At 41.0% G+C, this 24,834-nt stretch overlaps 1 long non-coding RNA gene across 1 annotated transcript in view; it reads right to left on the reverse strand.

The window, feature by feature from the left end:
- Positions 1-747: 747 nt before the first annotated feature.
- The window catches only part of LOC136365449 (uncharacterized), a 161,860-nt gene continuing 137,773 nt past the window's right edge, over positions 748-24,834 (reverse strand). Inside the window, exons 3-4 of the long non-coding RNA XR_010744366.1 lie at positions 4,828-4,909; positions 748-1,064 (exon numbers count right to left, since the gene is read on the reverse strand). This is a non-coding gene — a long non-coding RNA (uncharacterized lncRNA). The remainder of the gene's footprint in view (positions 1,065-4,827; positions 4,910-24,834) is intronic.

The following is a 24,834-nucleotide window of genomic DNA, read 5'->3' on the forward strand; positions in this document are numbered from 1 at the left end:
TTAGAAAAGTGATTTTAGATTCTTTCTTTTTAGATTATTTCTATAGAACTTTTAGATTATTTCTACAGGACCAACAGAGTCCTGTTGAATAGGGAAACCCATTAGATTTTATATCAGACCTATCAAAACTCTCTGCTATTTCTTCCTCACATGCTTTCTGTAGTTGTTTTATGTCCCAGTTATATTCTCCACATATTGGTGTCCACTGAACCTCTGAAACTTGCAGTTAGATACCTGGATAATAACTTTGGGTTTCTTTGAGTTCTGGGGTATTTTTTTCATTCCTTTTACCAAAGCCCACCATTTAAAAAATAATCCTCAGTGTTTTCCATAGGTCAGGTACTGCCTGGGTAGGTTCCTTCTGGCATCTACAGGAGATACCAAGTTAATGACAGAGATTTCTAGGCCCAGAATGTGGGAATTACTAATGGAAGGGTCCAGTTTCTCAATAAGAGATGCAGGGTGCCACTACATAGACACAGCATGCCACTGCACAGCTGAACAGCGTATCTACTTAGTATGCTTTCCAAAATGCTCAAGACAGAGGGGAGTAGGAATATAGACTGAAAGTGTCACTGGCAGAACATTCCAAGGGCAATTGTACAGAGTATCAAATATATTTCATTATTCCTAAGCATTCTTGATAAGCTTTAGAGACCCTTAACAATTCTCAAGAAATCTTGACATAGGAACAGGAGATCACAGGTATAATTTATCATGCATTAGCTACATAGAATAAAGCTCTTGAAGCATCTTTGCATTCTTGAGATCTGTTGCACTGTTTTTCTTTGGAGTGGCCACAAGCAATCACATAAGTATTTTTTATTCTTGTTGCAGTTCTTGTAACATGAGTGTTGGCTGTGGATGATGCCTTACACTCCAGCACCACCAATATTGTCTCATGTCACTGACTCTTCCTTGCTTTGCTCAGTCAGGGTCCAGTTGGATGCCACCATCTGTCAGAGTCCACAAGGAGGCATGGGGTCTGAGAGTGGATTCTCATGAGAAAGACAGCAATGTGAACAGGAAATGTCCCATCAGGAATCCTTTCTTGGGACAGGCTCCTGAGGAAAAGAACAAACCCTTATTGTCAGTATTGCAGCTTTAGCTTTATATTCTTGTGCTCATCCTTTGATTCATTCTCTCTCCCCCCACTCTATTCCCATCCGATGGGTGGGAAACAGGATATTTTGTGAAATTCTTTCCTTCCTGTGTGGGTCTACATGACATCTTTAATTAGCAACTCTCTGCAATGGAAGTGAACAATTAGAAAGCACAACTATCCTGCTGATGAGATCATAATACAGTTGTTTTTTGAACAGGTATTTAAGGCATCACTTTCTGTCATTTACAAAGATCATTGATGTTATTATTTAAAAATATCACACACCAAAAGAAGTCTTAAAACACTTCTCTACAGAAAGAGTGATCAGGAAGAGCTACAAACATTGTCTGTCTTTGCGCCCCCTGAAGAGGTTTTTTTTTGTGATGCAAAAGAGAGTTGGGAAGGAGACATCTGCCTTCTTCCACAGACAGAACTCCAGCCAGCTGGCACCTGCCATTTTACCTGGAATGGGTAGCAATACTTGTTTATTAAATAACCTTAATGCAGGAGCTGATCTGAGTGATGTGTCCTTCTACAGAAAACCTCAGTGGTTGAGAACATTTTTCTCAGGGTGGTATTTGACGCTTTGGAGGCACAGAGAGCAGCACTGCCTTGGAAGAAGACCAAAGTATAGACCAACCTGGCACACTTGGAGGACCTGGAACTGATCTTTTCTTGCCTTGTCCTGTAGACTGGTAGGTGTAAATGCTGTTAAGCCTCATCTGGCAGGACTGCCCTTAAATGCCAGCAGTCCAAGGGATGGCCCTCAACTTCTGGATGTCCGGCAGGGTTGGCTTACCCCTCTCTCCCAGATCCACCTTGATGAAATCTTCTTTACCTACTGCTGCAACTGTACAGCCCCAGGGGACATTAAGATGATCCTGCTTTCTGATTTTCCTTCTTTTTTTTTTCTTTGCTTCTTTTTATTAGTTTGAATCTCTGATGTTCTGCCTGGCACCTGGGAAAACTCATTTACACTACTACAGAGGAGCATGCACTCATTTTGTGAAAACAAAGAGGAACCACACAAGAAGCTAGATCAGGGGAAAACCAGGACCTCTGAGCCAGTATGATATTCCAAAATTTGGGGCTGTGAACTAATAAAACTGCAGAACCAAGTACGGGTTTGTGCTTTTGCTAAAATATCTGTCAGTTCCCAAAGGTGTCTGAAGGTTGGTGTGCAAACTTCTGTGGGATCTCACCAGGCTGTATGCCATATATGAGAAGACACAGACAGGAATAAGAAGTTTTTTCAGGCTGAGCTTGTGTGCCAAATCTCCCAACTGCTATCTCACGTTGTCACAGCAACAGGTTTGTCTACAGCTGCTTCACAATACAAAGCAACTGCAGGCACTGCCTCCTCATTTTCCTACAGATCTAATCATGAAACAAGAATGTGCTTGGTCATATTCGTGCCGGGACTGCATGTCCTCACTGAGGTTTGCACACCCTGATAAATTGGCTGGCAGTCGAAAATAGAAACTACTACTACTGTAATAACAGAACATATAACTGAGCAAAGATTGCCAGGGTGTGAAAATTGCTAATGGCATTAAGGGTCTTTATCGCATCTTGTAAAGTGTTATCAACCAAACTACAGGTGTTAAGCAGGTAAAAGCTGTAGTTTGAGGCAATAGATAAGAACTTTTCCCTTGGATCGTAAGCAGGGTTTCCTACTAGACCTTTTCTGAGACAAAGTGTCAGGATATCAAAGGGGAAAAGAAAAAGATATTTTTAGGCCTTGGGGCAAAAGAAGGAGGGGATTTTGTTGATAGTTTTAGGAGAAGCATTATCAGCCTCTTGGACTTCAAATAGAAATCTCTTCCCTAGTCACAACCAGATGTTTATTATATTTACCAAAGAATTTGCCTTTTTTTTTTTCTTAAATAACAATTTGCTAATATTATTATGTCTTGTGAACTTGTGAAGTATATGTGGAAAGAGAGGCAAACATATTTGAGCTGTGTAGCTTACCATATAACATTGGCACCCAAAATAAATGGGTGGCTACATTACACTGGGGCTCGTTTGATGTACTGGGATGTAATGCACATCCCTTGGTTTGCTCCCAGCAAGTGTTATGCATATTTGATACACAGAAGGTAAAGAAATCAATTTCAAGGCTATAACTGAAAGCCACTATAAAATTCCACTATTACTGCCATGCTGTAAAGTACATATGTTATTGAGTCCTCTGGCCTCTTTTACATGGGAGGTGACTTGGTGGCTTGGGGCCTCAGCCTTTTATCTGAATTCACACCCTGCCTGAGGAATCTGTTGGCCTTACTCTGAGTCTCCATTTGGGTGCAGAAATAGTTGCATTTATAGCAAGGAAAAAGAAGATACCTATGTCTGGTTCTAGTTTGAATCACAAGTTTGTATTTTTGAGAGCTGAAAATCTGTACTTCAGAGCAACAATTATTAGCAACAATTTTTTCTGAAACAAACAATTTTTTCACACAACTTTATACTTTCTTCCTACTCCAAAAAAAGAGGGAATGACTAAAATGAAAGATATACATAGGAGTTACATGCCCTAAACAGTTTAAAACCAGGGGGAAAAGTAAAAGCCCTTTTCACTGTGCAGTTGTTCAGAGGCTTCAACTAATTTTTGAGGAAGGCAAACCCTTTGATAGTCATTTTACAGTCTGGGAAGAGAGGAGGGGATGTACCCAGGGACCATACTTGGGGCGGGCACCGGAAAGCAGAGGCCAGAAACTTGGCCCCACATTTCCAGTTTTGATTTCCAGCTGCCCAACCTGAACTCTAAACCATGGGAACTGCAAGCCAAAACCAATCATGAAAAGAGAAAAGCAAAAAAAAAGGTCTTCTAGGAAAAAGATCTGCAAAAATTCTGTGCATATAATCTGATATCTGAGCTATCTACCTTTAACACAAACCACTGCAGATGAAACAGCCAGTCTCCTCACACACAGGTACATTTTTAAATAAGCAGATTTTGTCTGGATTTCAGCCAGAAATTTAGTGTACTATAGGTTCAGTTAAAATATTTTTTAAATAATTATCTTATATCGTACTGATCATCTCCTATGGCCACTCTTTTTTCACAGAGTGTTAGAGTATTTTTTTTTTTTTTTAATCTAATGGTCTAAATCTATTGAGAAAGACAGTGCCCTTGGAAAGGTGAGATTTTCTTTTGTGTCTAAACTGAGAATAGGTTAAAACTCAAACACTGACTCTGAGCCCTTTGTATGCTGGAGACAATAGCCCTGGACTTGTGAACCCAAGCTCTGTCTGTGCCATGGTGTGGTCCAAATGTGGAGGAGCTATCTTTCCAGATGCTCAACTACAGCACTAAGAAATACATGGCAGGTAATTTACCCCATTTATTACCTGAATCTTACAGTAGTTGATCAGCCTCTGAACTGAAGAACTGAATCTCAGTTACCAAGATTGACTGATTGGAGTAATTGAAGCAATCTCATTTAATGTTAGCCTTAAATGATCTGGCAGTCTGATTCAGATAAGATTTCAAACAGGCTATGTGCTTTTGATCTCAAATTAGCTTCAGGATTAACTCAAGCTTGGTTTAGACTCAGTAAAAAATTCTCTCAAGTGTATCTTACATCGTAGCCATGCCCAAGCCTCTTCCTGATTCCACCAGATTAATTAAAGTGTTACCTCAACCCAGTTGTGCTAATGACAGTCTAAAGTGTAGGACAGTGCTGGGAAGCTGAGGGGAGACACAAAACAGCACTTACAGAAACTCCTGTGGCTGAAGAATTGTTGCAGGAGGAAGAATCCTTGCTGCCTCTTTCTTTTAAATGCTGTGATTTCTTGTCTCTCTGGTACACAAAGAAAAGTGTCTGTGAGCAATAAGAACAAGAGACAACATGTCCTTCCATCACAAATGACATTAAATTAGTTTATACATGACAGCAGTCAAAACCCATTTCTATCAGTGAAAACTCCAAGTGAGCCTGAACCTTTAAGGAGCTTTCCTTCTGCCTTCACAGGACTGCTTCGGACAGAAATGCTTCTAACATTTTGAAGGCATACTACACAAGAGGTACGATTTCTTTTAACACAAAAAGATCTATTTTGTTACAAGTATTTGCTTTTAACCCCTCTGTTTCCTTGTGCATTCCTTTCCCAGGTACAGCACAGCTGCTTCAGGGCAACTCTAAAGACAATTTTCAACAGTGGCTTGGGAGCCTAACTATGGGTTTGCTAAACAACATTGCTAAGCAGACAGACAGACAGACACCTGTTAAAGTTACCTCTGTAACTAACCTCGTACAATAAACTCTCCCAGGCAGCCTATTTACAATTCGAGGGAAAAATATACCTTTGAAAATTGTTTTCTAATGGCATTGTGGCTCACATTTCTCAGTTCATGATTAGGCTTTGTGGTATTAATTCCCTTTTTTTTAAAGATAGGGAGGTATCTAGGCTCAGGTTTCTAGAAGTACATAGGTGTGAATAGCTGCAGACATGTGCACTGGTACTTCAGGCTTGCTGAAATCCCTACCTATGACTTGCAGCTCTCTATTTATCATTTACCCTTTGCTACTGTTGAAAGGGGCAATAAACACTTTGAAAAAGCTGCTCCTAAGTAGCAAGATTACTTCAGAAGGTGAGTTTGAGGTTCTTAATTCCCTTAGAAATGCTCCACATTTTTCACCTCAGGTCTACAGAAGTGTTTGTGTATATCACCTAAAACCACAGAGCCTGAATTTGATTAGGCTGTGGGTACCACTGCTAGGTTATTGTTTTAAGATAGCATCATGGAAAAACTTCAGTTATAACTTAATTAATTCAAACACTGTCGTTACTTTTGAATGGAAGCATTTTACCCAAGCAAAGGATCACCCCTGAATGACTGTATTTGTACTGCAGAACCACCACAGCTCTAGGGTTCAGCTAAGGTCTGCATTCAAAGTTATTGCATTAACACTTATGTTATACTGCTGCCTACAGGTCCATATTTAAAATTAGGGTGTTATGCTAGCTTATGTTTAAACAAGGCTCCTGTTCCAAAGCTTAGGAAACAAGCAAGATAAGAAAGGTATGGGAGAAGCTGAACCCTTTTAAACTTTCCATGGTTATGTTTGTGATGTAATTGAATGCATTTCTTCCACTGCCCTGAAGCCACCACAGAGGGGCTGGTTTTGTAGCAGAGCTACATTTGGGAATGCAGTACAAGAGGAAGACAAGGATTATGCTAGTACCTGTGTTACAGGTGCTATGGAGAAAAGCACAGGGATCTCTGGAATGGCAGCCCTCCACATGACAGACAGGTAGGTATCTGATGATCTCTCCTGTGGTGGTTGTTACAAACTCTGATTTCGCCTTGTGGAAAATGTGCATTATTTTAAAGCAAATGTATATGTATTTTGAGGTTGGACACAGAAGTTAAGGACTGTATTTTCCTAATTTGTAGTTTAAGGATCCCTTACAAGTAGCCTATAAATCTCAAGAGCTTGTCATGTTGCATCTCACTACTATATTGAAAAAAAAAGAATGACACATGCCACATGTTTCACCGAAATAGAAACATCATTCTTGCAGAGGCTGGAGTGGGGAAGGGCAGTTTTTCTTTCCAGTTCATGTGCATAGTCTTTCTTTGGGTAACCAACTTAAATTGCTACACATATATTTCGAATTTCAAAGTATTTTCTGAATACAGGAAGAAGAAATTTCAGCTAAGTGCCTGTAGGGGAGCCAGACACTTCTGCAAACACTTCTTCCTACAGAACTGATTGATCTTCACAACTCAGGATGCTGGTGGTTTCAGCTAAAGCTAACAGCAGCTGAAATGTTTTTCCCCCCGCGCTCTGTAAACTATGCTGTTTTTGCAAATGGAGCCTCCTTTATTTGAACAACTAGCAACCTGACATTTCCTAAGATCATATAAATGAATAGAAATGTTAGCATTTAGCACTCAAAATCCTCTGCACCCTGGAGGCTGGATAAGGTATTAGTCAGCTCGAATTAAAGTTGTCTGATGCCAGGCAGTCCCTGGTGACTGCCACAATACTGTTTCCCATGTAATTGTTGGTCAATTTGTTGCAATATATCATCAGGATTACTGAATTATTAGTTATAATTACAACTTCAGAGTCAATAGCAGTGTCACAGCAAGGGTAAGTAAACACTAGAAAATTATGAGGGATAGAAATACCTTTGTAACAGCTAGGTCATATTAGTAGTACAGAGACCACCCACTGTAAGAGCTAGGCACAATGATAAATTTCTACTTGGAGAAGGTGGAGTTGGATATTTTTGCCTTAATGTTCTGCATTCATCTCAGTGACATCCCCTATAAGCTCCTCTTTGATTCCTGCCCACCAGCTGTGGAGCACACGTGTGAGGTAGTTTAAGCTGGTAGTTTAACCCTTTAATAGGGTTTACCCTATACAATCCATCAGACTAAATTTTACAGGCACCAGTGTCAAACTATTTGAGCAGACCATCCCCAAGGATGCATCTCCCAAAGGTCTGCAGGTCATTTTCCAATGGCTCTTCGGTCACCCCAAGTTCCACCAGGAGCCCACCTCTCCAAGCACTATTTACTTTTGATTCCTGATACAGTTGGCAGGTTATGACCTCTTGGAAAATTTGTCCCTTGTGTATTTCTGAGAATGCCAACACAAGGTCCTCTATGGAACAAGTGTGATGGAAGTGTCTACTGCTTTTCAAAGAAGAGCCTAGTATTTGCTGCTACTATTTTGACTAACACCAGAGGCACTTTTCAAAACTATTCACAGCTTCAAAGGATACATTAATTTCAGGAGAAAAGGAAAAAAAAAAGTATTTTTCTGCAAGTATAGCCCAGGACTTCCAGGAAACCCAAAGAAAAAATACATTTGATAAGAAATCTCAAGTTTTACTCTAAGTTCAAGGTGTGTTGGGAAACGGACTGAGAGTTCAGTGTGTGGAAACATGACCCACAAAGTTCAGCATATACTGCAAGAACCAAAACCTAATTAGGGGAGTTGGTCAGGCTTTTAACTTATCTACCTAATCTCCAACCACAGCCTCAAAGGTTGAAAATGTGACTCCATCTTCTAAACCAAGAAACAGGTCATTAAAATTCAGGCTGTACAACTAACATTGCACTCATTTAACAAAACAAGAGTTCAAAACATAAGAAGTTTAGCTCCACATCAGAGACATTTCTGGAAACCACAGACTTAACGAACTATCTTCCCTCCATTGGTTTCAAATGAAACAGGCACAGAGGCTTTCTTTGGCGCAGTCAAACCCTGTTCAACCAGGTGTGGGTTTCAATTAAGTTACCCTTGTGCAGGAATTTGAAGGCAAACATTTGTAAACTTTTTTTTGGTTTGTTTGTATGTGTTTAAAAAATGTACCCACAGCAGTGGCCCTGCTGAAACCAGCCAGGGTGGCTGGAGCAGCACCCAGAGCCAACCAGCCAAGTCACAGCCCTGGCTGCGTGTGAGCTTGTGGTCTGCTCTGACAGCCTGACTCAGTGGAAAAAAAGAACTCTGTGGAAGCTCAAGCTACAGTGAGATGACAGGTGACTTCTGAGTTTAAAAAAACTATAGCTGTAGCCCCACGCCCATTTCTGGAAACCTGGCACAAGGCATTTGTGGGAGAGAAGGTGTCGAGCAGAGCTGGCTGGGTGATAGTGGAATAAGTCCATTTCAAAACTGTGCAGGTTTTCCAATTTTTTCGTATGGTGTTGAAATGAAAACAAAAAGTTTTAAAATGGAAGGGTGTGGAATTGCGTTGAAACATCTATTTCTGAGTTAGAGAGATCAAGTTTTCAGATCAGACATAACCAGAGACCTCAATCTGGGATACAGAAAACTCCCCATTCATCAACACCAGCACCTCTGCAAAATGTTTTGGCGTCCAAGAAGCAGCATATTTTAGTTAAATATATTTCATCAAACGTGTTCTGATGAATTCCAATCTTGAAATGTCATTGTGTCACCAGTTTGTGGAAAGATCAGTCTTTAAAAAAACTCATAAAAATAAAGGACTGGAAAAGAAGCTGAGGTGCAGTCAGTCACTCAAAAGACGTTTGTCAGCAAAATTAAATATAAGTTCAGGCATATTCTGTTTCATCACATACTGTTCCTTTTAGGGGCGAGGCACTTAAATAATTTCTCTATTTTGGAATGAGACTGCAAGACAAACAGTTTATCTTCAGTTTGGCAAAAGAAACTTACATTAACGTCTATCAAGATGAAAGTGGCGCAAACCAGAATATTTTACAGCTTAAATAGTGACTCTGTTCTTCAGCTATGTGTAAACTATTCATCTCACAGGATGCAATCAAATGTCACTGTCTCCATATGAGTTTCCAGTAATCTCAAAACACAAATCCATGTACTTTATATATGCACACATGCATACACAAGCACACACACATACATATATACACACATACATACACATAAATATAATATTTTCATGTACACACACAGAGATGCAAACCACATCTGGAGTCCCATTAAAATATTTCTCCTACCTCCTCAATAACCACAGTTACAGTAATCCCTAGAAGGAATGGAGTAGGGCTAAGGTCAGCTATCTCTGATCACCAATGTTTGTGCAAAGTGATTTTATGTTCCATTTGCACTAGAGATTGATACCAAGTTCAAGTTTTGGCTCAAAAGAATTTTTACGGGAGAAAAAATTGTTTGGAAGGTTGAAAGATTTTCCCAAAGGAAGGTTTAGGGAACAAATGAGGGCCTATTTATCTTTTTCAAGATTTTGCAAGCTGGAAAACAGGGAGAAAATTCTCAACCTTGCTCCTCACAACACTGCATTATCACAAAAGAGTCTGTATTGTATTCTTTCTGCTAAAAAATGAAAATATTCTTTTAAAAAAGAGGGAAAACATAATGTGTAAAACTCAGTCTGCTCCTCAGTGAAAATACTACAGTTTTTTTCATTTTGAGTGTTACCATCTTTTTATCAAGGTGATTCCAAACATGATCTACATTTTCCATCACGTTTGTAAGAGTATTTAAGAAACACCTTCATTTCCATGAGAGTTCATAGTTTGGGTTTTTATTTATTTTCTTTCCCCAAATGTCTTTATTGAAACTAATTTCAGCCTATTCTAGCTTGCATTCTGGATTCTCTCAAAATTCAAATTCAAGACTTCAAAGAAAGCCATCTCCACAACCATTACTTTTGTAGGAATTTGATCAAAGCCATGGAAATTCCTGGTTCCACCCTGCAATCATGAGCCGACCCAGGTTTCATTTGAGATCCAGCTCTGAGGAGGTGACTTTACCTATCTGGTTTGCAAGAATCCTGCTGTCTACACCTGACCCCAGAGTGTCTCTGCACAGCAAAGCCCTCCTCCATGAACGCATCCATGCAACACAGTCCCCATTCCCTCGATGTGGGGGGGCACCAATATTTGGCTGTCAACCTCCTGTTTACCAACCTTCTCCAAGTTCAGAAAGCTCCTTCTTTCTGCATCCTGAAGATCAAGGTTTTGGTTGTTTTTTGTTGTTTTTTTTTTTTTTTAGCAATTCACTAGATAGCTGTGTTTGCCTAAAGAGACCCTCCCACTGCTCTTTTATCCTCTGAAGGCAGGCCAATTTTCAACTACAGCCTGATGGTTGCCTGGGTTAACCTCTGCCTTGTTTCATGAGGCTTAGAAACCCCAATACACCTTTCAAATGGCGTGTCTGATCACACTGCTCTGGCAGATAAGCAGAAAATTAGAATGAGCTTCTCCAGGTAAGCGCCAGCATGAAGGTACCATCACCTTCCAGGGGGGAATGCCTGGCAGGCAGGCATGCAGACAGGCAGGTTTGGAGATCAGTTATGGTGGGGACACAGAAAAGGCAGCTGTGTAACAGCACAGTAACAATGCTCTTTCAATGCTGCTGCCAGCCAAGGCTGCGGTGAAGAAGGCTTCCTTCTACAGGGAATTTGGGACAAATATCTTGAGAGCGCTTTTAACCCTTAAATATTGTATGTAAGAAATTTAGGTGGCTGTTGAAGTTATCCCAATCTTGTTCTATATAGCTTATATTCAAATATTTTAGATTTGAATCTTCATGTTTCAATTAAAGGCCTTCATCCTGTACATTTTCCTACTATTTGTAAGATTTTTTCCATCATGGTGGTAGCCTCTTCCTCCTCTCTCACCGTGACCACATGCCACGGTCCTGTGCAATAACACAGGCAATAAACATGGGTTACTACAACCTGGTTGCTAGTTTCTATTCTTTATGTTTGTTCAGGTTCAAATGCAAACTTCACTGCACAGAAAAATTTGGGTCTTGCAGTTGTTCCTGAGTGCTTTCACCAACTAAATTGTCCTTTGAGTGAGTGGTGACATCCAGAAGAGCCATCTGAGCTTTCCAAACTGACTTTGGGGATCTAATTACTTCTCTGGATCCCTGGCTTTCCTGAGGCACAAGTTGTCTTTCCTAAATCAGGATGTGTTGAAAATAAGTACAATTGAAAGAAAAAAGGGAAAATCCCAAACCCAAAAAATACAAAACAGAAAAAAACCCCAACAACTTTCACCTTGGCATTTTAAGTGATATTTTTTAAACGACAAAAAGACAGGATTTCAGAATTCACCTCATCCTTCAGGGGTCTTCATTCTCTTGTGTGCCCTTCACGGCTTTCCCCAAAGCCCCAAACAGACATTTAACCATCTCCCGCTGAGGTTAATGGGATTTAGGCAGATCCATGCCCCTGCAGCATGCAGGAACTCAGCTCCTCTGCACTGACAGCAACTCAGCTGCTCAGATTCATTCCACAGTGTGGCCTGCAAAAGAAATTGTTTCAAGGTGTACAAAGCATTTGCCTCCTGCTGCTGTTGGCAGGGTAAAACTGCCGTGGAGCTGTTGCCAGGGGAAGGAAGAAATAAAATCCCCTCAGGAAAGAAAAGAACACACAGGTAGAGAAGGGGGAGTGGGGTGGGAGGTGCAGGGTCCCTCCTGGGGCCCAGCCCTCATTTGGAAATAAGATGAGCTTGCTGTTGGCACAAGGTCTGGCCAAGTTTGCTGATCCTCCTCTGTGCACCTGAGCATCTCTGTGTGTGGATGTCTACCACACACTGAGGGCTGGTCCCTCTGGTGTGAGGCCTCCTTGTGAAAGTCTTTTAAAAGCAGCGGCTCTTGCTCTGCTTCCTGGCAACTTTTTGTCTAATGGCACACCAAGGAGGGTTCTCAAAACCCTTCACTGTCTGGGAACACAAGTGGCTGCATGGAAGCACAGCCCTTCTGCAAATACCTGGGTGCCTCGGGAAGCCTTCCCTAGGTCTGCCCCTTGTTCCCTACGCAAAACACACTGAAGAGCTTTCTCACCCACACCACACTGATTTGCTGATACTCATTTGTGGTACAAGAAACTGGACTACAGACCATGAGGCTACAATTTTAAAATCTATAAGCCCCCTTTTTATCCCCATGCAGCCAAATCTGCTTGGAGTGTGATGAAACAGCTTTGGAAGGGAAGGAAGCCACACAGGAGCAGTAAGCTGAGAGAAGGAGAGCAAAAGCCATGGGAAAGGTCTAGGGCCTGACAGTCTTTCCCTTGATCTCAAGTCTTAAAATTTCTGTTGCATCTATGGTTTCCTTTTCTCCAGAATATTTTTCTCCAGCTAATGCAGCAGGTATACCCATGCTCATTACCCATGCTCACATTATAGGAGCATGAATCAAATAAGAATCCAAATTTAAGAGCTGTAATATTAATGGAGAAAAAAAAAAACAACCCAAAAAACCCCCAAAACTAAATACACAACCTTATTTTTCTTCATTCATTTTGGGGTCATGCATATATGAAACTTCCTTTTCTGTAACTTCTTTCACAGTCTCCCACAGAGCCCTCCTGCAGATAATCCCAGCAGTAACAAAACAATGCTGTCTTTGCTGAATGACAGCATCAATTCTTGTCACTCTGCTGAGTGGGTGCCTAAAACAGGCACTTTGCCTCTGAATTCATTATTTTCTCATCACTCTCTGAAAAAAATTGCACCTTCCAAAAACGAGTATCAAAAAGGGATATTCCCTAGCAGAAGATTTCACAATTCACTTCAGTCTATCATACATTAAAAAATATAGTTTTACCTACCCACCTTATTGAATAGATTTTTTCAAACAATTTCAATGGATTCTTTGCCTCAGAGTAAGTGTTAGTTCCAAACCACAGTTTTATGCAAAAAAGCTCAGTAAAAGACAGAAAAAATTACATTAAGTTTACAGTCAGTTTACATACTAGGCATATTTTCCAACTAAATCCTCTTTGATCTGATAACGTAATGCTCCATTTTGAAGCAAGTTCTACTGCTACTACTACTCAATAAGTGTTGCCCAGTGTCACACAGAGACTGTATTTTTTAAATATTAATTCACAGCTTTCATTTTAAGAACATATTTATAGAGGTTGAAAGGAAGTTCAGATAAAGTTGTTGCATTGTGGCAATATATGAAATGAATTGTTTCAATAGGGAAGAAGTTTAAGGTAATCTCTCGGCCTTATTTCCTTTACTGGTTAAACCCCTTTGGTCACATTTGTACGAGCAATGCTGGCCACTTTTGTTTATTTTTCTTTAACTGAAAGTTTTTAACCCTGAAAATAAATCTGAGGAGTAAAAAATTAGTCCAAGGGGCTTCATGCTATGCCATCGTGAGTCGTTTTCCAGCTGCAGATGCCTCACTATGCAAAGTGATAAGCACTTCACTAAGTGATGGTTTTTGCCTTCCTCCCTGAATTTCTGTGTTCCATTTATTGTACCCACCATCTGCTCCAGAGATACATAAAAGGAGAATCTAACTGCAGTCAACCAGAAGATTGTAAAGCTGATGGAAACAGGACAGCCCTGAGAAGAAGAGAGAACTCCTTAGAGGGGCTCTCAGGTGGAAAACTAGAAGTAGTGAGAAGATTGTACAACACTTCCTTTTTAAACCATAACGTAAAGCTCAGGATTTTGGTGGTGAAGTCAGAGCAGAGGTCTGAAATCCAGAGGCTGCTTTCAACCAAGATTTCTGTGGTGTGTCTTTATTTCTTATCTGGTCTGCAGATAAGAAGAGAGTTCCCATTCCTGGATGACTGCCTTCTCCATTGGTTGTCCTTCTCCATTGGTTTCTTTTTTTTTTTTTCTTTCTTTCCAGCAGAGAGGGCTAGACAGTTAGATATATAGTTACTTACAATTATTTCCAAATACCAGAAGTTAAAAATATGAGGTGGACTAGCCAACAGCAGGTTTTTACTGATCCCCAATCTAACACACCAAAAACCATGGACTGTTTCCAGTAATGTAATCTATGTTTTCTGGATTTTTACCACTCTGAGGTCCAGGACAGAGGCCTGGACCAAATGTCCCCGTTTCCCACACAAAGTGCTCCTCTTGACTGAGAAGTCTGAGAGTGCAGTGCTGTATTTGGGGTCTGAGATTGCTAAATCAGCAGGGTTTTTTTGTGCAGACATGTCACCAACATGCTCACATCCACCTCTACAGAAAGGCTCTGGCAACATGCACATCTGTCCTCCTGCTCTTCAAGGTACAGTGGGTCACCCTCAGGTTTGTGACAGATCCCTGCAGGGGCCAAGGACTTCCATGAAGCACTTGGACCATGTAGGGACAAAACCTTTCCTCAGAGACTGCTCCTTATCTCAGACATTGCAAAACATTATTAATTCAGCTGCAGGCAGCCAAACCTGACTGGAAGGCTTTCTGCCAGTTTGCTTGTAGCTGGCAGCCTCTGCCAGACCACTCACAATGACACCCTTCAACCACAAAATGTACACGTCATAATGCAAATGCACTTGAGCATTAACAGAGGTGTTACAACATGGATTAACTTATGTCCATCACACTCTCAAGGAACCCTCGCAGACGTCACTGGGCTCTGAAAGATTTACAGTAACAGTAAGGAACAAACAAAAAACCCCACAGCTTCATTGCCCAATATCAAAGGGAGAATTTGCCGATAGCACAGCAGCAAGCCACACTGGCTGTGAGCAAACAAGCTCAGTTCTGCAGTGCCTGAATCTGACTTTTGTTGAGGTACCTAACTTTGATCTTTGATAAATGAAAATGTTGGCAGGTAGCTTCTTTTTATGCTGTTTCTGGAAATCCTGCACATTTGGTGTGCTGGCCTAGCTAACACATTCATGAATGCTGACATTTAGTTTGCAGTTAGCACTGAGGTATGACCCGAGTTATTTTTCTCAAGACCACAATCTCATCCAGCTCTGCAACTGAATCGATTTTAACATAAGTGAAAATATTTTTGTGTTTAGATACAGCAGAGAATTGTATGTGTGCCTTTGTCCAACAAAAGGACAGTTTATGTCTCCAAAGTTGAGAGTGAATGTTCTGTGGTGTCTGTCTTCAAAGCTATAAGTGTGAAAGCAGACACTCCAGTTGTGTCAGCCTACACAGAAAGGCAGCTGCCAGGGACATACAGTATCACCGCTGCTCTGGTTCATTCATTAGCACCTTTCCAGCTCACTTATGAAAGTGCTGTAGAAACAAAGAGAAGCAGACGTGCCAGGGGACACTTTTGCAAGGGTACAACTTATACAGCTTCCTTATTTTAATTACCTAAGTGGTAGGTGGGTGGAGCACCTCCACAATTTGCTTTTCTCCTTTATTACCGAAACAAAATATCTGAAATGTCTGAGGGTGCTGGGAGAGAGGTGGCTCTTATTGCATTCCTTTGCAGGCAGCATGGCTTTTTCAGGGACACCTGTCCACATGAAACTCTGTAAACGCTTTTTAACAGGTCCCCAGGTAGTAGAAAGAGCACAGCTGCTAAAGAGCGTTAATGGCAGGACAGCTGCTTGGCTGACAGAATTGGAACCAGCATGGTGCATGTGCTGGGACTGTAAACAGGAATGAATTTTCCTAAAAGCTTTATAAGTAAAAATGTTTATTTTTGGAATATTAGCAAAATAAAAGGAGTTACGATGTTCCTTTAATTTTAAGTCAAAACATAATGACATGCAGCTTTTAAGAAGGTTTTTTATAGCAAAATCTCAAATTGAAACAAGATGGCTTTGAAACAACTTCAGAAATAACATAGATTTCTTCCTAGACGTATATATAAAACATGGTTGGGCATTTATTTTTTTGTCCTTAATGTGTTGTAAAATTAATCATGAAATTCTGCTTTCCACAAACCATACGTCAGGTATTGGGGAACGTCCTTCTGTCTCCCAGGCCTGTCACTGATAGCAAATGCTCAGTGTGTGGTGTGAGAAGGTACAACAAGGTATCTGGAACAGGTTATTCACATGCTAAAAAGAAGAAACAGAGATCTTGTTTCAAGGACCAGCACCAAATTGAAGATCCCTGACTCCCAGCCTTCCCCTAGCCACAGCCTTCCTCTCTGATACAGAGCCGTTCAGTGCCAAGAAAGTGCCCTCTTGTGACAACCTCAGCGCAGGCTCAGAGATGGGATTTCGAACCCAGATGAACACCAGCATCAGACTAGTTGCAAACAACTTAGATTCTTTTTGAAGTGTTATTAAACAACACATTCTCTTTGGGAAGTTCACGTGAGGACAGCAGAACACAAACTGCTTGCTACTCCCCCCACAGCACTTGCAGCGCAGAACACCAGCCTGGATGATGAGCAGTACTTGCCCTCTTGAAATGCCATCCCTACCTTTTTAGGAACAACAGAGACATTCTAATATCTGTCTAGACTTTATCATATTTCTCAAAGTCTCTCAAAGGCATTTTCTGCTGTACATGCTTCACCAGCATCTCATCAAGGGATGAAAACAGTGGGTCTACCACTTGTACACAGCTCTTCATAGCTTCTCCTCTTGAGTCTGAAGCTATGCTAGGTTTAAAGTTATTAATTGCCTTTTTCACAGCTGGCACCAGTAGCCTTGCATGTTGACTCAAAGTGTGATGTGATAATTAGGCAGGGTGAGGAATCTTTGTTAAATTTCATTCTTTGGCACTATTTTGCCTTTGATCTTTACTGCTCTCCTTTCCAGAAGGGTTACAGCATTCCAGCAGAAGCCAAGGGTGGGCCTTTCATCAGCCTGGGGGAAAAGCTTTGTCCTATGCCCCACAGCACTCTGCTCTGTGCTCTCAGTCTTAAACATCCCATTTGGATGACAGCTATGTGCTTGCTGGAGCGCCTGTGAGGCATCTTCAGTCAGAAGAGCACGTACTGTGCATCCTCCACCAAAACACAGGTCACATCAACAAATTAAAAGAGAATTAGAAATAAAGTTCAGGAATGAAATAAACAAGTAAGCAGGCTTTTAATAATGCCGTCTCTCCATTAACTTGACTGAAACTCTGTATTTTACTGTGTGAGTTAGGAGGGCCATGCATGGCACACTAAAATTAAAATACTGTAAAACAAATGTCCACTTCTTACTTGGACTCCAAAGCTGTCTGTATTCCAGAGTCATGCATGCAGGGTCACTTCAGCATGCTCTTGATTTTAACTGGCCAGCTACAAACCACTTAACAGATGGTGTAGAAATAGTTATGTAAACTCAGGAATAAATCCTAGAGCATTTATACACTTATAAATGAATCACTTTCCCAAATGTTCATTCTTGAGCTCTTGTCACTTATAATTTCTTTGAGATCTGGCCTTTCTACTTGTCACAGTCTATTCCTCTCTGGACCTGGCATGGCATGAAGTGCAGGGAGACAGTGGGCACACCTGAATTTCATGAATCTTGTCTCTGTCATATTGCTGACAACACTGGGCTTTTAGCAGCACATCAATAGCAGCAAGCCAAAGAAAAGCATCTGCCCCAGGAGACATCATAGGTAGGATTTTTGCAATATGAATAGCACAAGTAAATATGAGAATATGGGTTAGCCACTAATTTTTTTCCACCCCAGGAAGGATATGATTGACTGTTACACTGTGATCTGTGTTGAACTATGTCCCAGAACTGTTCTAGTACTAGAAATTAGGCAGGGGTATGACAGGTATGTAGCTATGCACATGACAAGATACATAAAGAGTTACTCTGGAAAGATGCTTTCCCCAAGCCATCATCCTCACAGTCCCCTAGTCTTCCAGATTAGGGAGACTGAGTATGAACTGCCTGTTAGCAGGTTTTGCTTGCTGCCACAGCTCTTTTAATGGTGGTAATCAACAGAGCTTGTGCACATAATCTTCAGTTTATTCTGGGCAAATGTGTGAAAATTCCAGTAGGAGATTTCACATGACTGCAGAGAGGCTGATGCTCGTGCAGGAGCAAATATCTGGCTGCTCAATTCTTATCTGATGGCTAACATGTTGCTGTTCTTACCCCAGAGGGAGTTCAAAAGAGTAATTCCCTTTAGGGGTATGAGACCGCCCTTTCACACTCAATGGGCTGAGCCACAATACTTTTTTTCCTTCTTATGCCAGTCTGCCTTCCCTCTCTTCCACATTGTGCTCCTGGCTGCAGCCATCCCTATCTGAAATTCAAGATCTGGGATGCAAAGCAGCAACTTATTGTTTAACAATAACAGCCATGGCCACAGAAGTAGAGAGGTGGAAAGAGGCAAAGGAAGCCCCTTTCCTCTCCTCAAAGCCTAAGGATTCTGCAGGATACATGATTTACAGGGCAAATATTTTTGTGGATTAGATCAGAGAGGCAGCCCTGTCCCAAGGAGCACCAAAGAGAACACAGTGCTGGATCACATGGACACTGGGCTATCCATGGACTATAACAAGTCAGTCCTTCCTGTTCTTCTGTGGCTTAAGCCTCTATAGTAAGTTTTAAAGATGCTTTTTACAGAGAGTGTCTCCGTGGGAGTCCAGGAAAGGCACTGGACTACGTAAGACCCAACAGCACTCTAGGATGATCACTGTTTCCAAATGAAGTTAATTTAAATACATTTTCCTAAAGTGTGGCTCTATTTTAACTGAGACACCATACATCCCAGCTAACTGCACGTCTTCCTGTCCCACCACTGTAGGGGTTTATATGACATCTCCAAACTACTTCTACTCCACAGGTGCCACCAATGGTCTCGGGTTGGGTTTCTTCACCCGAGATTAAGGTGGCTAAGAGTTTTTGCCTCTGAAAACCTTGAGCCAGGTCGCAGGAAAGAAGCGGAGTCTTCAAGGTCTTGTTTTCTCAATTCCCCATGTTGTTTATTATTTCATATCTCACAATGTTCTCTGTGCCCAGATCTGAACAGCGGCCAGGACACACGAGGCGACTCCTCCCACAGTGGGACATCACAGCCTCTTTATACAGAAAACTACATATCACCTGTTTACAGCTATGTCCCAGTACCTCTCACCTACACTGAAAGGGTCTACTCCACTCTGACCCAATCTCCTTAAACTACTTTGTGCCACCGTCACCAGAAGATGGAGGCCAGAGGAGAAGAAGGAAGAACCAAGGGCATCACCCTAAATCCTCCATCTTGTTCCCCATGTACATACATTCTAAAAACTCAAAACGACATGATTTTTCATCCTCCACTAAGCTAAACTACTATTTCCACATGTTGGTGGTTTGTAATTCTTCTCTCAATGTTGGAAGCCATTCCCATGGACTGAATCAAAGGCAGTGTCCTCCTGGGCTCTGTGTTAGGGTCTATTACCCCCCTATACAGCTCCAAGACCCTCTTGCTCGAGTCCCAAACCTCTCTGCTGAGGTCTGTGACCTTCCAGGGCACCCAAAGGGATGCCCTGGACTCCAACAAATGATTGGACAGATTTTCATGCCTCTAGTGAGCAGCACTTCAATTATTCCTTTTCCTGTTAGGGCTTTTGCCTTTGTGCTTTTAGTTTTCCAGGAGGGTCTCTTCAAACTTCTGTCAAACTCCTGTTACAGACAGCCAGACAGAACCAGACATAGAATAAAGGGCTCATATGCTCCATGTCCTAATTTAAGCACCTAATGTTCACTGGACTTTGAGTGCTATATACATGAAAGAAAGACAATTTGCTGGTAGCAAAATGGCCACCAGAGGCTCCACTGGGGCTGAGCCTCTCTGAAATTTTTCTGAACTGGAAAAGGTATAAAAATGTGTTTGAATCTGAGTGGAAAAAAGAAGTAATCAGAATCTCTTCTTGCTTCTGACAACAGTGGGTACTGAAGCAGCTGGTAGATTTTTACATTTCAATTAATCCAGACTGCAAGAAGTGAGATCACATGGCAAAAATATGAAGCCGGCTCTGTTCCAGTGGAAAAATTAGATTTCAGAGATTGCAATTCTTAAACAGAGAATACAAATAGAAAGAAAGAAAGAAAAAAAAGCCTGTCTGCGCCTGAACTAAATTTTTGCGTATCCTGTGGCAGAACACTGGAGGACACATATACAAACCTTGAAAACTTGCTTAGATTTACCCAAATAAGAGAACCCAGTGGATGTATCTGAGAAAACTGATGGATCACAAGAGTGGGAGCAAAAGGTAGAAAGGCTGTGTAAGTTGGAACCCAGCAAGAGATGGTCCCTGTAACTCGAAACACTCTGCCAGCTAGTGCTTACCATGACCCTGCCAAACAATTCAGGGCATTTGCAGCACTTCCTACAACAGGATTTCTTCAAGCTGCACTTCAGGTAATTTCAGGACATGAGAATTATATCCGAACATTCAAGGGTTAAGATTGCCTGGATCTACAATGGGCACCAAGTGCAACAGGGACAGCATTTTTTGACTATGGGAAAACCAGTGGAAGAACATGATTTGAAAAGAAAAGGGGTGTTAGACTAGCAATAACAAGAAAGAGTCTGTGTAAGGGCAGAGATGCTTCAGTTGACTTCTGCCTCTGACAGACAAAGGAGACATAAAAATATTGCTCAGAATAATGAAATATGTATTGGGAAATTTGTTGCTCGTGGTCTCATGGACCAGAGACAGTGTAAAAAGGTGAAGCACTGGAAGACTTAAAGATGTCCCAGAACTGCTTAACAATAATAATAATAATAATAATAATAATAATAATAATAATAATAATAAAATTAAATTGTTCAAGGAAGTTATTAGTTCAAGTTCTGACAGCCAAATACAGTCACAACTGACAACTGATGGCCTGAGACATCAGGAGCTCTAGAATGGAAGGAGGGCTGCTGCAATTTTAAGCCACAGATTGAAAATATTTAATATTTTTTCCTGATAGGAGACTCATAAACTTCAAATTGACTGTAAACTCTTTACTATCTTTGCCAGAAACACATTTTGAAAAAAGAGCAACTATATTTATTTTTTCCCAGCTACCAAACATATGATCTGCAAGGCAAATTTCATTGACACTGATAGTGCAGGCATATGTATTTCAGCCTTCAAGGAAAGTCTGGGGTAACAAACTAAATTTGGTGGGAGCCAATCTAACTTTAAAAGCCTTGTCTAGATGAAATACAGACCATGAAATGTGTTCTTGCTGGAACAACTGCTCAGGATGTGACCCCACAGAGAGTGTAACAGCCTGTGGGTTGTGTTACAGCTATGGGGTTGCTGAGGGTTTAAATGCTATTACTCCATTGAAAAGAAACCACGAGACTGAGAACTGTGCCTGAAAGGCTTAAGCTACTCAGGCAGAGACTCCAGGTCTAGATTGGGACTCTGAGGCTGTCGTCAATCTTAGGTACAACCAGCTGGAAATGCATATGGGAGAAAGTTCTTTTATAAATACCTTCAGAGCCTGCAGTCTGAAAGCCAAAGTCTGGTGTTGAGATGCTGCTGGTATTCAGGATCTCACCATTGACACACAGTATGTCCTTGGGCAAGTGCCTCCACCTTCAGTAGGATTCAAGTTCAACACCTGGAAAACTGAGAAAATTCACTGAGTTCCACAGAGTTGCCAAATGAAGCTACTGATAGCTGTCAATGGCTCTGATTTTTCTGAGTGTGAGATCCACTTAACGCAGACAGTGGCTGACTACAGTAAATTCTGGATCAGGCTTTAAATAAAACCTGTATTACTACAGACTGAGTAGCAAAAAATTTTTTTTAAGCAGCCCTCTAATATGCCACTATTTTAAACTGATAAACATGTAAAGAAGCTACTTGTGAATTTCTTCATACAACTTCTCCAGTCAGAAAACACCAGTTTGAAAAAAAAATAAATTATCAGCTATTGGTCTGTTTTTTTGCTGGTGTTTGGGGTTTTTTTCAGAAAAAAGTCACTTTAGATAAAGTTCACAATGTAGAAAATATTAACAAAAATGTTTCAAGAGCAGCAAAATACTTTGTTTGATTTTTAAAAAAGTTCACATGGTAATTTCAGTTAAAATTTACTATTGTTTGAAAAATCTTCATATCTACCCGGCAGTTATAGTAGAAAAGTATGTCCACAGCCCAAGGGGAAAATTTCCAATGGATTGCAATTGGGATGAAAGCCATGGTTACAAAACCAAACTGGGGACAGAAAAGCAACTCCTGGTCCAGTACTAGCCATGGTGATATCAAACAGGCTGCTGCAAAAGCACAGAACCACCCCTTTTTAACTCTCAATATGCCATGGTCAGAAAGAGCAGGAATATTCATGTTGGGAAACTGAAGATATGTTGAAATTCTATGGAATGGCACAGATAAATAACTGCTCATTCTCATAAAGTTAAAGAATTTAGTAGTGAGGTAAGGAAAAAAAAGGAAAAGAGAAAATCAAGAAAGTGTGGACCTATAGCTGCTTTCTGAATTGATTCCTTTTTCTAAAGAGTTTGAATGGGACAAAGGAAGGAAAGTTACATACTGCTGTGGGTAACAAAGCCAGCAGGAAATATGGTTAACAGTCAAAAGAACATACACGATAACACCCAAGTTCACACGCAAGAAGAAAATTTATCTCCTCTTCCCACCACTGTCAGAAAAATATAGGGTTCAATAAAGAGTGTCTGCATTACCAAAGTGCTCATAGAGGAAGGGTTTAGAAAAAGCATCACAGCACATCAAAATCTGAAGGAGCAGAGGCAAACATGTACCCTGATTCAAGAGAAGAAAGTGCACTTGAGACAAAAAAGAGAGATCTGCCTCATGTCAGTCAAATTGAGAGGGGTGCAAGCCTCAGCCTTAAAATCCATGTTTCAGAGACCTCCACTGATCTGCAGACTCCACTCAGCAGTTTAAAGGCAGAGGCTGGGCTGTATGCATGATGTCTGAGGGCAGCACATCTATATCTAAGTACAGGCAGTCTCCAAGTTTCACCAAAAAGATGGTCTCGAGAGTCCCCTTTCTCAGGCACTTCTGCACTTCAAAATTGTGGTGCCACCAAGTATTAGTAAGAATTGACTTTAGATGAGCTGTATACTCTCAATATATGGAAAATACAGTGCAGATGCAGGTTCCAAAGAGCCTTAAGGTTTAAAAATACTTTGGGGCACAGATCTGTTTTGGAGCTGGGTATATTAAATAAAGATCAGTCACAGCTTGCAAATGAATGGCCTGCTTGAGTCTTCATTCAGGTCATAGATTTTTAGAAAACTCCATTACTCTTTAAAAAAAAATCTAATTATATTTCTATTATGTCAGTTACTATAGGTTTGGAATTAAGCTTCAGTCCCTTTCTCTTTTACAATTATCTCTGCACTCCCTGGCTTTAACTGGATGAAGAAATGCTGGAATAGAATGAAATATTACTTCTTTTGAAATGTTTCCAACCCAGCTAAAAGCTGTCTGTATAAGAAATCTTTCAAGAAAATCTGTCCTCATCTTATTTCCAGCTGGGCTGCATCCAATCCAAAAGTACTTGCTGATGGTGGGAGAAAAGTATCTGGACACGGACAGTTATGTTATTTGAGACTCTGAATTTTGGATTGCGAATACAAACAACTCTAGAAACACAAGAGAGATGTGTTAAGGACAATAACAGAAGGGAGAGGTGAATTGAGACAGCTTCTTCTCCTGAGGAAAGGCCATCCAGCCTCTCCAGTCCTGCTGTTACTGCCCCAACCACTTCACAGATGCTTTTCCTTCACTTCCCAACCTTGCTTTTCCCTCACCTCTGTTCTTCTCGAAGGCAGCAGCTCATAATCTCCTACCAGCTTTCTGGGTGTTTCATACACCTTTCTCTTTTCTTCATGTTTTCAAAGTGAAATTTGTCACTGCCAGCACAGAGCTATTCTGTGTCCTTCAAAATGCCTCCTAAGGCTCTCCTCTGCCATCACACCGAGAAAAACCTGGGAAGAAGCTCCCAGTGTGCTGCTCCACAGTCCAAAATACGACAGTGCAGATGTACTGTTTTCCCAGGTTCCCTCACCTCTTGGTAAGCACTTACTTGGCAAGCCTGAAGGAGGCTCTGTTTTCTTTCTCTGTTTATAAAACACCGAGGTTCTTATCTGTGGCTAAGTCTCCTTGATCCTATCATCACACAAATAACAACAGGGAATGATTAAAAAAAAAGCCAAGCAAAACCATAAAGCCAAGTTGTTCGAATTGCTTTCACACAGTGCTGAAAAGTCATTATTTGATACTACCAGAAGTGACAGAAACTTATTATTAATTTTTGCATTACTGTGTTGTTCCAGGGGTTTTTTTCAGCAATCACTGTCAGTTCTAATTCTCCAAACAGGCAAAAATTTGGGTGGAAATCCTGTCTCCACTGAAGTCAAGTGACGGATTTCCATTGGCCTCAATGGGCCTGGAATTCACCCGGTCACAACCTAGAGAAAGAATATTTGTAGTAGCAAACCAAATAAATATATCCGTGTTTTTCTGTGAAGAATCAATTTGAGACCCCTTTTTCCTGGCAAGAGTTATGCATAGCGATATAATATGAGATACAGCAGTACTTGGAACAGGAAATGACTGTGGACACATTGTCAGGGCAGTGCTGTGCTATGCCAACGGCTGAAGCAGAGAGAACTCTTAAGAATTCGTTAA

Source organism: Sylvia atricapilla, chromosome 1 (assembly GCF_009819655.1).
Source record: "Sylvia atricapilla isolate bSylAtr1 chromosome 1, bSylAtr1.pri, whole genome shotgun sequence".
Lineage (NCBI taxonomy): Eukaryota > Metazoa > Chordata > Aves > Passeriformes > Sylviidae > Sylvia > Sylvia atricapilla.